Source organism: Dendrobates tinctorius, unplaced genomic scaffold (assembly GCF_039654945.1).
Source record: "Dendrobates tinctorius isolate UK_male_01 unplaced genomic scaffold, ASM3965494v1 ptg000062l, whole genome shotgun sequence".
NCBI lineage: Eukaryota > Metazoa > Chordata > Amphibia > Anura > Dendrobatidae > Dendrobates > Dendrobates tinctorius.
The window spans coordinates 31,877,865-31,890,467 of NW_027361730.1; the positions used below are offsets into that span (position 1 = coordinate 31,877,865).

The 12,603-nt window shown below is 38.2% G+C and overlaps 2 long non-coding RNA genes across 2 annotated transcripts; one reads left to right on the plus strand and one right to left on the minus strand.

Moving 5' to 3' along the window:
* Positions 1-3,784: 3,784 nt before the first annotated feature.
* Positions 3,785-7,221, minus strand: LOC141093148 (uncharacterized). Its single transcript, XR_012232996.1, has 3 exons — positions 6,408-7,221; positions 6,155-6,220; positions 3,785-3,906 (listed from the first exon to the last, which is right to left on the minus strand). It is a non-coding gene; the product is annotated as an uncharacterized lncRNA (long non-coding RNA).
* A 414-nt stretch (positions 7,222-7,635) lies between these two features.
* Positions 7,636-10,435, plus strand: LOC141093149 (uncharacterized). The gene is made up of 3 exons (XR_012232997.1): positions 7,636-7,812; positions 8,000-8,065; positions 10,314-10,435. It is a non-coding gene; the product is annotated as an uncharacterized lncRNA (long non-coding RNA).
* The last annotated feature ends 2,168 nt before the right edge of the window (positions 10,436-12,603 follow it).

A 12,603-nucleotide genomic window follows, 5' to 3' on the forward strand; every position in this document is an offset into this window, starting at 1 on the left:
AAAAAAGCAGCAATAAAAGAAAAATGTGTATGAGGCAGAGACACACGCTGGCCGGCCTACAAGCAGACGTGCCTGCAGGACACACTACACAGCGTGGGTCTGCACTCACACAGCCCTTGCAGACAGCTGTGAAAACAGCGCTGCTAGGGAAAAGCAAGCTACAGTGGTGGTTTATGTAGCCTGGGTTAAGCACTATATGTTTTGTGGAATCGCTATTTCTAACTGTCCCTCACAGTCTTCAACAGCAGCCTGTCCCTAACTGAATTCACAGGAGAAAGACCAGAAATGGCGGCTGCAGCGCTTTTTATAGTGCATCATGACATCATTTCAGCAGCCAATCACAGCCATGCCAGTAGTTAACATGCCTACATGCCTAACAGGATATGCCCACACTTCTGAGGATCCCCATTGGCTGAATCAAATCGAGCGGGCTCCTAGCATTATGGGAACTTCCGATTCCAGTATTCGATATGAAAAAAGTATCGGAACTAAGTATCAGAATTCCGATACAGCTAATATCGGCCGATACCCGATACTTGCGGTATCGGAATGCTCAACACTACAGATGACCAATAATTGTGAACCTTTACTGTTATTTAAAAGTATTTCTAAGTTAAGTATAAGCATAATTTTTGCTCAAATTATTTAAAAATATCTAAAAAAAGTTTTAATTTTGGCCTTTCATAACAAGTCTGAATATTTTGCACAGGTGGACGAAATGTATAGCAAATAACAGCAAATTTGGCAAATATTTTAGGCTGTTTGATGTTTTTTTTTCAGAGTCCTCTAAATCTTCTTTCAAGGCAGCTGATTTGCATTATAAATTGTAGACTTTTTGAAATTGGTTTGGAAATCATCATGCGGTATGGTAATTCAGCCCTCTGCCTCATCCAGCCTCTCTGAATGAGATGATAATTGAGCCATGATGTTTTCCATTTTAGATTGCAGCAGACAAGGACCTTATCTTTGAAACAGACATGAGCCTTCTTTGATTCCATAGGGCTGGAGTATATTGAACCTGTATCAAAAGCTTTCAGTCTTTACCAAATATCAAATATAATGATCAAACACAGCTAAAATGTGAAAATAGGGGGGGAAGCCAGCACTGCTTAAGGCTAGAACGCATAAATTGAAGTGCGCATGCACATAATATCCAACTGTATTCAAAAATGAGATATTTGGCAAAAAAATTGATCAATTTAATTGAGCCACCCCGCCGCGCCAAGGAAATCTCATGTGGGGGGTCCTACTCTACATTTATAATAAATACTGTGCCATTACGGCCTCCTAAGAGCATGACCACATCAAGTGCAATCTGTACCTGAACATTGCTGGATCGCTCCCATGAAGCCAGATGAAGCAAGTGCAGATGAAGGCCAACCAGGTCTGAACACAGACATATCAGGATTGACCTCCACACATTGCCCGACCAGCAAACATAGATGAAGGGCGATGTTGGCCCAGACATGGATGCACAATTAAATAAAGCTTGGGGCAGGGCGGGGCTGCCGTGTGTGTGCACAGCAGCCTAGATCCATCATAATGAACACAGAAAAATTATAGTGGACATAGCCAAGCGTGCACGGCGACAGTGGTGGTGAGCCACAAACCAACAACAAGAAAATAGGGGGGGAAGCCAGCACTGCTTAAGGCTAGAACGCATAAATTGAAGTGCACATGCACATAATATCCAACTGTATTCAAAAATGAGATATTTGGCAAAAAAATTGATCAATTTAATTGAGCCACCCCGCCGCGCCAAGGCAATCTCATGTGGGGGGTCCTACTCTACATTTATAATAAATACTGTGCCATTACGGCCTCCTAAGAGCATGACCACATCAAGTGCAATCTGTACCTGAACATTGCTGGATCGCTCCCATGAAGCCAGATGAAGCAAGTGCAGATGAAGGCCAACCAGGTCTGAACACAGACATATCAGGATTGACCTCCACACATTGCCCGACCAGCAAACATAGATGAAGGGCGATGTTGGCCCAGACACGAATGCACAATTAAATAAAGCTTGGGGCAGGGCGGGGCTGCCGTGTGTGTGCACAGCAGCCTAGATCCATCATAATGAACACAGAAAAATTATAGCCAAGCGTGCACGGCGACAGTGGTGGTGAGCCACAAACCAACAACAAGAAAATAGGCTGCTGTGCACACTCACGGCAGCCCCGCCCTGCCCCAGGCTTTATTTATTTTTACAGCTAAAATGTACAGTATATTTCCATTTATGATTGTGTCTTGTATATACATGTCAGGAGTCGTATGCATAGCTTACAACACAACATCCTCTAAACATTACTTAAAACATTAAAAGGACTGCAGTTTTGTGAACTTGGCCTAGTACTCAGGGGCGCACCTATAATGAGGCAAGTTGAGCCTGTTGCCTCAGGTGGCAGGCAGCTGCTGTGCAGAGGGGCCGCATATGTGCTATTACTCTCAGCACCTACAATTTAGCCACTGCACGCTCAGGGGCAAGCTGGGCCAGGGTACTACACTGTTACCTTGGAATATGTACTCTGCTGTCCTGGCCACATTACAGAGATGTATAAAAGATGTGTGCTCAAAAGAATTTTATATATACACCTATATAGGTTAATAAAGCACGGCGTTCCCCATTAATAAATAACTATATTTTATCCCTCTATACATTGGCTCCTTAAAAAAGTGACATAAAATATATGGAGACCATATAGGCTCAAACAAGTGTCTGTGCATAGAACCATGTGGTGATGCAAAACAATCAACAAGGAGAGAAACCAATGTGATGGTATAAAGTGCAAAAAATGCAAATTCCAAAAATAAATAAAAGAGTGAGTGTAGGGGAAAGGAGGGAAGAATAGAGGGTATATACCTTGGAGGAAAGCTGCTGGATGAGCTACACACGCCCGACGTACGTTTCGGAATGAATCCTTCGTCAGGGGGTGGAGTGTGTAATCACAGATCTCCCTAAATACTCCTGTGCAAATAACATGTGGGAGGATTAAACCTATCACGGCGCGCGCGCCGCCATGTTGGCCGGAAATGGATCCGCCCGTCACATGACCGGTAACCTAGTAACAGGATGCCAGACACTGACGTAGGAATAGGGAAGCCGGAACTCAGGCTGCGCGTGCGCACAGGCCATCCACTCACATGGTATAAGCACACCTCCAAATGTGGAAGGGTGACTGGATTAAGCGGCGCATGCGTAGCCAGTAAAACAAGAGGTACCCGACCATGTCCGAGAAGCCCAAAAGGGGAATCCGATGCATGTGTCGAGAAACACCGAGTCCCTGGCCACGCACGCGCACATCCAGTTCCCAAACACATAAGCTAAAAAATATATATGAAAACAAAATAGAAAAAATAAACATAGACTCCGGAAAAGAAATTTCTTTACAAAAGAGTATATATATATGTGTACTTTCAAAAACGCATAGCAATCAATATATAAAAACCACATAATAGAAATATATCCATATGCATCTGGACTACTTCAATCGAAGAATACCATATAGAAATCCATATACAAATAATAATAGAATGAGAGCATGTATAAAAATAATGTTATCACATATTATATAATGATGTATAGTACATACATTAAAGGTGTCAAGGATGGATTACCATTTAAGAGTACAAAAACAAGGAAAAGGAAGAAGGAAAAAAAAAAAAAAAAAAAAAAAAAATTATTTAAAAAAAGAAAAAAAAAAATATTAAAATATTTTTTTAAAAATAAAAATAATATATTGAATACATAATGAATGAATAATTAATTGAATAAATAAATAAATCTTCTTCCATGGATTTGTACTAAACACGATGGACAGTCACAGGTATGTATTTCTTCATGCATCAAATAATTCCGGATCGTCTTTCATCACTCAAACCATAAGAAGGGAAGAAACATAGTTCCTTAACAAAAGAAATATAAAATATTAATAAGACATAAAAGAAAGGAGGGATAAAAAGGGGGGGAGAAGGGTGAGACAAGGGGGTCCGCAATATTAAAAAATAACAAAAATAAAAAATAAAAAATAAAAATATATAAATATATAATAAGAATAATAATATATTACAGTTTACAGAAAAGGTGCAAAGCTAAGATTTTCGTTAAGACCTAAAGGTGAGACTGTTTTGAGGCTCCAAATCCACTTAGCTTCCAACCGTGCTAAAGGGGCACTTATTCTACCACCTCTAATGTTTGGTTTTACCATATCAATGCCAATTATCCTCAATTCGTTGGCGTTGCAGTTGTGGAAAAGTTTAAAATGTTTCGGTATAGTTTTCAATATATTTATATCCTCAATTTCCTTTGCCGCTAAAATTCCCAAAACATGTTCCCGAACCCTTACCTTTAGTTGACGGGTTGTTAATCCAACATAGATTAGGGAACTGGGGCAGGTGGCATAGTAGACAACTGCTTTGGTTGTACAAGTTATTGTATGAGTGATTTTATACATACTTAAGCCATCTGAACTAGAAAATGTCTGGGCTTGATCAATATTTGAACAAGCCACACATTTACCACAAGGTTTACAACCCCACGCTGGTTTGGAATCCAAAAAGGACATTGACTGGATGGGTTCTGGAACATAGTGGCTTTTAACTAATTTATCCCCCAAATTTACTGGTCTCCTATAGGTTATGCTTGGTTTAGATCCAATATAGTGAGATAAAATTGGATCAGTATGTAATATGGGCCAAGCTTTTTCCAACATTTTTATCATCATATTCGTCTGACCGTGATATTGGGTAATATATCTTATTTTCCTATCAGATGTTGATGGTCTCGAAGAGTATAGAGCCTGATGTCTTGATACATTTTTTGCTCTATTGAATGCCCTTTTCACAGATCTGTGGCTGTAGCCACGATCAAAAAATCTAAGTTTAAGCTCATCCGCTTGTTTTAAAAAGTCTTCCTCATTTGAGCAGATCCTACGTAATCGCAGGAACTGTCCAATGGGAATAGATTTCACCAAAGCTGGGGGATGCGCTGAAGTAGCATGAAGGAAAGAATTTACTGAGGTACTTTTCCGAAATAAGTCAGTCTGTATGCAATTGTCCATATCTCTTTTTACTTTTACATCCAGAAAGTCAATCACATCTTTATCAGATTGATAAGTGAGATGTATGTTCATAGTATTATCATTTAAATTTAAAATAAACTCTTTGAGTGCTTCAACGGATCCCTGCCAGATCAAAAATATGTCATCAATGTACCGCGTCCAAAAGAGAACGCGGTGCATTGATGACAAACGATCCGACAGGAAAAGGTCCCTCTCCCACAGCCCCAGGAAAAGATTTGCTTAAGCCGGTGCATAAGATGCACCCATCGCAGTGCCCTGGAGCTGCAGGTAGAAGGACCCTTTAAAAAGAAAAAAATTGTGAGACAGTGCAAAGGATAAAAGTTGCTCTACAAATTGACTCATAGATGGAGACATGGTTGAGGATTGCAAATAAAATTTGGTTGCATTAATGCCATCAGAGTGAGGTATGTTCGTATAGAGTGATTCAACGTCACATGTCACAAATAGTGTGTCCACACCAATATATAGTCCATCAACTTTTTTTAAAAACTCATTTGTATCTTTAGTAAACGAGGGTAATGTTTCTACTAATGGTTGTAACTTTGAGTCTATAAATTTGTTAACATTCTCCATAAAGTTCCCACACCCTGAAATAATGGGTCTACCCGGAGGGATATTTTGGTTCTTGTGAATTTTTGGTAGCAGATAAAGGGTGGGAATGGATGGTTCATCTATCTGTAAGGCCATAAAGAGTTCCTTTGATATAGTGCCATTATCCCTTGCATTACTTAGGATAGACACCAATTCAGATTGATATTTGATCAAGGGATTAAATGTCAGTCTTCTATAGCACGTGGTATTTTTAATTTGCCGAAATGCTTCCTTTTCATATAGTGATTTTGGCCAAACCACCACATTCCCACCCTTATCTGCAGGTTTAAAAACCACATCTTTCAGATCCTGTAACCGCTTGAGACCCAGTCTTTCTTCTCTACTTAGATTATTATTGCTGGGATACCGTGGTATTTTTTCAAATTCTTTACTCACTGTCTTAACGAAAACATCAATTACTGGACATGATGATAATGGTGGGAATTTTCGAGAACGTGGACGAATTGATTCAGGGATCTTACCTTTCTCCAATGTATTATGATCATTAGCCAGATTATCAAGAATATCTAGCGCCTCTTGTTCCGCCTCTGTAGGGAACAATTGAAAAATAGTCTCGTCATGAAAATGCCGTTTGAATAATAATTTTCTTGCAAAAAGATTTAAATCTTTGATTGTCGTAAATTGGTCGAAGAGTGGAGTAGGACAGAACATAAGACCTTTATTGAGCAAATTAATTTCAACAGGTGAAAAAATGTGAGTACTCAAATTAATTACCTTAAGATTATTGTCAGGAGTATATCTAGTAAGTCTTTTCATCGGTTGATACCGTACATCACGTTTTCTCTTAGGTGTAGAGATAATGGAAGTTGATACAGAGGCGGAAGTAGAGGCACCAGAAATATCACTCACAGATGGATTGGAAGACATAGATGGATTACGATTATGTTGACGGTCACCATTATTCTCATTGGTTGCATTTTTACGCCATCTGTATACTCTACCCAAATTGAAATCTCTTTGATCCCTCATCAATTTATTGCTCTGATTAACTTGTATATCCTTAATCCATTGTTCGATATGTTTATCCAATTGTAAACCAATCAGTTGCAGTTGGTCTGTAGATAAATTAGCTTTGGCACTAGTATATGCCTCTTCAAGGGACTTATCAATCTCTGCCAAAGAGTTAATGTTCAATTTAATTAACAGCTCCATAAGTTTCTTAGACGTATCATTACAAACGCTTTCCCAGTTTGAAATAAATTCTTGGTCACTCACTATAAAAGATGGAGTGACATGGACTCTCAGGCCTCTGGGAATTAATTGTCTCTCAATATAGTTTTCCAAGAAAGCCCGATTCCACCAAAAGCGGATTCTTTTATGTGTTAGATTCTTAATCACATTAAAAACAGAATTAAATTGTGAACCACTTGTCACCATTGTTGTGGTACCACTATTACAGAAGACTTCTTTAACACGTCCTTGCCAGGATAATTCCCTGGCTTTGAAATCCATATTCAGGTAGAAAAACCTGTGCAAAACACAGACAATTAATGATAACTCAAATTAACCTGATTTTAAGGCAATACCACAAAAAACACGTGAAAGAAAGAAAGAAAAAAAAAAAAAAAAAAAAAAAAAAAAAATATATATTTTTTATATATATAACAATAATAATGAAATGGTTATAATTCTATTAGTATACCTTTTTCAACGTGTATAAGTGTGTGCCACTGGAAGAATGGTAGACCATTCGAGAAAAGATTTGTAAACCGAATCAAAGAAAAACCCAAATTTTGGTCAAAAAATGTATATAAAAATTAAATAAGATATATGAATAATAAAAAAGTCATAAAACAGATATACGATTAAAATACCTTTATTAAGTAATAGTAATACGAATACATATAAAAAAGATGTGTGCTCAAAAGAATTTTATATATACACCTATATAGGTTAATAAAGCACGGCGTTCCCCATTAATAAATATGAGAATAATGGTGACCGTCAACATAATCGTAATCCATCTATGTCTTCCAATCCATCTGTGAGTGATATTTCTGGTGCCTCTACTTCCGCCTCTGTATCAACTTCCATTATCTCTACACCTAAGAGAAAACGTGATGTACGGTATCAACCGATGAAAAGACTTACTAGATATACTCCTGACAATAATCTTAAGGTAATTAATTTGAGTACTCACATTTTTTCACCTGTTGAAATTAATTTGCTCAATAAAGGTCTTATGTTCTGTCCTACTCCACTCTTCGACCAATTTACGGCAATCAAAGATTTAAATCTTTTTGCAAGAAAATTATTATTCAAACGGCATTTTCATGACGAGACTATTTTTCAATTGTTCCCTACAGAGGCGGAACAAGAGGCGCTAGATATTCTTGATAATCTGGCTAATGATCATAATACATTGGAGAAAGGTAAGATCCCTGAATCAATTCGTCCACGTTCTCGAAAATTCCCACCATTATCATCATGTCCAGTAATTGATGTTTTCGTTAAGACAGTGAGTAAAGAATTTGAAAAAATACCACGGTATCCCAGCAATAATAATCTAAGTAGAGAAGAAAGACTGGGTCTCAAGCGGTTACAGGATCTGAAAGATGTGGTTTTTAAACCTGCAGATAAGGGTGGGAATGTGGTGGTTTGGCCAAAATCACTATATGAAAAGGAAGCATTTCGGCAAATTAAAAATACCACGTGCTATAGAAGACTGACATTTAATCCCTTGATCAAATATCAATCTGAATTGGTGTCTATCCTAAGTAATGCAAGGGATAATGGCACTATATCAAAGGAACTCTTTATGGCCTTACAGATAGATGAACCATCCATTCCCACCCTTTATCTGCTACCAAAAATTCACAAGAACCAAAATATCCCTCCGGGTAGACCCATTATTTCAGGGTGTGGGAACTTTATGGAGAATGTTAATAAATTTATAGACTCAAAGTTACAACCATTAGTAGAAACATTACCCTCGTTTACTAAAGATACAAATGAGTTTTTAAAAAAAGTTGATGGACTATATATTGGTGTGGACACACTATTTGTGACATGTGACGTTGAATCACTCTATACGAACATACCTCACTCTGATGGCATTAATGCAACCAAATTTTATTTGCAATCCTCAACCATGTCTCCATCTATGAGTCAATTTGTAGAGCAACTTTTATCCTTTGCACTGTCTCACAATTTTTTTCTTTTTAAAGGGTCCTTCTACCTGCAGCTCCAGGGCACTGCGATGGGTGCATCTTATGCACCGGCTTATGCAAATCTTTTCCTGGGGCTGTGGGAGAGGGACCTTTTCCTGTCAGATCGTTTGTCATCAATGCACCGCGTTCTCTTTTGGACGCGGTACATTGATGACATATTTTTGATCTGGCAGGGATCCGTTGAAGCACTCAAAGAGTTTATTTTAAATTTAAATGATAATACTATGAACATACATCTCACTTATCAATCTGATAAAGATGTGATTGACTTTCTGGATGTAAAAGTAAAAAGAGATATGGAGAATTGCATACAGACTGACTTATTTCGGAAAAGTACCTCAGTAAATTCTTTCCTTCATGCTACTTCAGCGCATCCCCCAGCTTTGGTGAAATCTATTCCCATTGGACAGTTCCTGCGATTACGTAGGATCTGCTCAAATGAGGAAGACTTTTTAAAACAAGCGGATGAGCTTAAACTTAGATTTTTTGATCGTGGCTACAGCCACAGATCTGTGAAAAGGGCATTCAATAGAGCAAAAAATGTATCAAGACATCAGGCTCTATACTCTTCGAGACCATCAACATCTGATAGGAAAATAAGATATATTACCCAATATCACGGTCAGACGAATATGATGATAAAAATGTTTGAAAAAGCTTGGCCCATATTACATACTGATCCAATTTTATCTCACTATATTGGATCTAAACCAAGCATAACCTATAGGAGACCAGTAAATTTGGGGGATAAATTAGTTAAAAGCCACTATGTTCCAGAACCCATCCAGTCAATGTCCTTTTTGGATTCCAAACCAGCGTGGGGTTGTAAACCTTGTGGTAAATGTGTGGCTTGTTCAAATATTGATCAAGCCCAGACATTTTCTAGTTCGGATGGCTTAAGTATGTATAAAATCACTCATACAATAACTTGTACAACCAAAGCAGTTGTCTACTATGCCACCTGCCCCAGTTCCCTAATCTATGTTGGATTAACAACCCGTCAACTAAAGGTAAGGGTTCGGGAACATGTTTTGGGAATTTTAGCGGCAAAGGAAATTGAGGATATAAATATATTGAAAACTATACCGAAACATTTTAAACTTTTCCACAACTGCAACGCCAACGAATTGAGGATAATTGGCATTGATATGGTAAAACCAAACATTAGAGGTAGTAGAATAAGTGCCCCTTTAGCACGGTTGGAAGCTAAGTGGATTTGGAGCCTCAAAACAGTCTCACCTTTAGGTCTTAACGAAAATCTTAGCTTTGCACCTTTTCTGTAAACTGTAATATATTATTATTCTTATTATATATTTATATATTTTTATTTTTTATTTTTTATTTTTGTTATTTTTTAATATTGCGGACCCCCTTGTCTCACCCTTCTCCCCCCCTTTTTATCCCTCCTTTCTTTTATGTCTTATTAATATTTTATATTTCTTTTGTTAAGGAACTATGTTTCTTCCCTTCTTATGGTTTGAGTGATGAAAGACGATCCGGAATTATTTGATGCATGAAGAAATACATACCTGTGACTGTCCATCGTGTTTAGTACAAATCCATGGAAGAAGATTTATTTATTTATTCAATTAATTATTCATTCATTATGTATTCAATATATTATTTTTATTTTTAAAAAAATATTTTAATATTTTTTTTTTTTTTTTTTTTTAAATAATTTTTTTTTTTTTTTTTTTCCTTCTTCCTTTTCCTTGTTTTTGTACTCTTAAATGGTAATCCATTCTTGACACCTTTAATGTATGTACTATACATCATTATATAATATGTGATAACATTATTTTTATACATGCTCTCATTCTATTATTATTTGTATATGGATTTCTATATGGTATTCTTCGATTGAAGTAGTCCAGATGCATATGGATATATTTCTATTATGTGGTTTTTATATATTGATTGCTATGCGTTTTTGAAAGTACACATATATATATACTCTTTTGTAAAGAAATTTCTTTTCCGGAGTCTATGTTTATTTTTTCTATTTTGTTTTCATATATATTTTTTAGCTTATGTGTTTGGGAACTGGATGTGCGCGTGCGTGGCCAGGGACTCGGTGTTTCTCGACACATGCATCGGATTCCCCTTTTGGGCTTCTCGGACATGGTCGGGTACCTCTTGTTTTACTGGCTACGCATGCGCCGCTTAATCCAGTCACCCTTCCACATTTGGAGGTGTGCTTATACCATGTGAGTGGATGGCCTGTGCGCACGCGCAGCCTGAGTTCCGGCTTCCCTATTCCTACGTCAGTGTCTGGCATCCTGTTACTAGGTTACCGGTCATGTGACGGGCGGATCCATTTCCGGCCAACATGGCGGCGCGCGCGCCGTGATAGGTTTAATCCTCCCACATGTTATTTGCACAGGAGTATTTAGGGAGATCTGTGATTACACACTCCACCCCCTGACGAAGGATTCATTCCGAAACGTACGTCGGGCGTGTGTAGCTCATCCAGCAGCGTTCCTCCAAGGTATATACCCTCTATTCTTCCCTCCTTTCCCCTACACTCACTCTTTTATTTATTTTTGGAATTTGCATTTTTTGCACTTTATACCATCACATTGGTTTCTCTCCTTGTTGATTGTTTTGCATCACCACATGGTTCTATGCACAGACACTTGTTTGAGCCTATATGGTCTCCATATATTTTATGTCACTTTTTTAAGGAGCCAATGTATAGAGGGATAAAATATAGTTATTTATTAATGGGGAACGCCGTGCTTTATTAACCTATATAGGTGTATATATAAAATTCTTTTGAGCACACATCTTTTTTATATGTATTCATATTACTATTACTTAATAAAGGTATTTTAATCGTATATCTGTTTTATGACTTTTTTATTATTCATATATCTTATTTAATTTTTATATACATTTTTATATACATTTTTTGACCAAAATTTGGGTTTTTCTTTGATTCGGTTTACAAATCTTTTCTCGAATGGTCTACCATTCTTCCAGTGGCACACACTTATACACGTTGAAAAAGGTATACTAATAGAATTATAACCATTTCATTATTATTGTTATATATATAAAAAATATATTATTTTTTTTTTTTTTTTTTTTCTTTCTTTCTTTCACGTGTTTTTTGTGGTATTGCCTTAAAATCAGGTTAATTTGAGTTCACATTACAGAGATGCAGACACGCCCCCTACACGCTGTGTGGGCTGCATCTCTGAAGTGATGTCACACAGCGCGCCTGGCACTGCTGTCTGCTTCAGTCTGCCGGAGAACAATGGAGCATTGGGCTAGAATGGAGCACGGGGGCCAGAATGGAGCATGGGGAGCAGAATAGAGCACTGGAGGATAATGGATCATGGGGGCAGAATGGATCACAGGGGGCAGAATGGATCACAGGGAGCAGAATGGAGTACGGGGAGCAGAATGGAGCATGGGGAGCAGAATGGAGCACGGGGAGCAGAATGGAGCAGGGGGGCCAGAATGGAGCACGGGGGGGCAGAATGGTGCACGGGGGCAGGATTGGAGATGCAGGGGCAGGATTGGAGATGCAGGGGGCAGGATCATGGGGCAGGATTGGAGACAAATGGGTCAGGATGGAGACAAATAGGTCAGGATCATAGGGCAGGATGGATACGATGGAGACAGATGGGGCAGGATGGGACGTCACATGGGGGCAGAATGAATACTCATGAGGGCAGCATGGGAGAACATATAGCTGGAGCCAGGAATTTGACACAAGGGGGCCAAGATATACC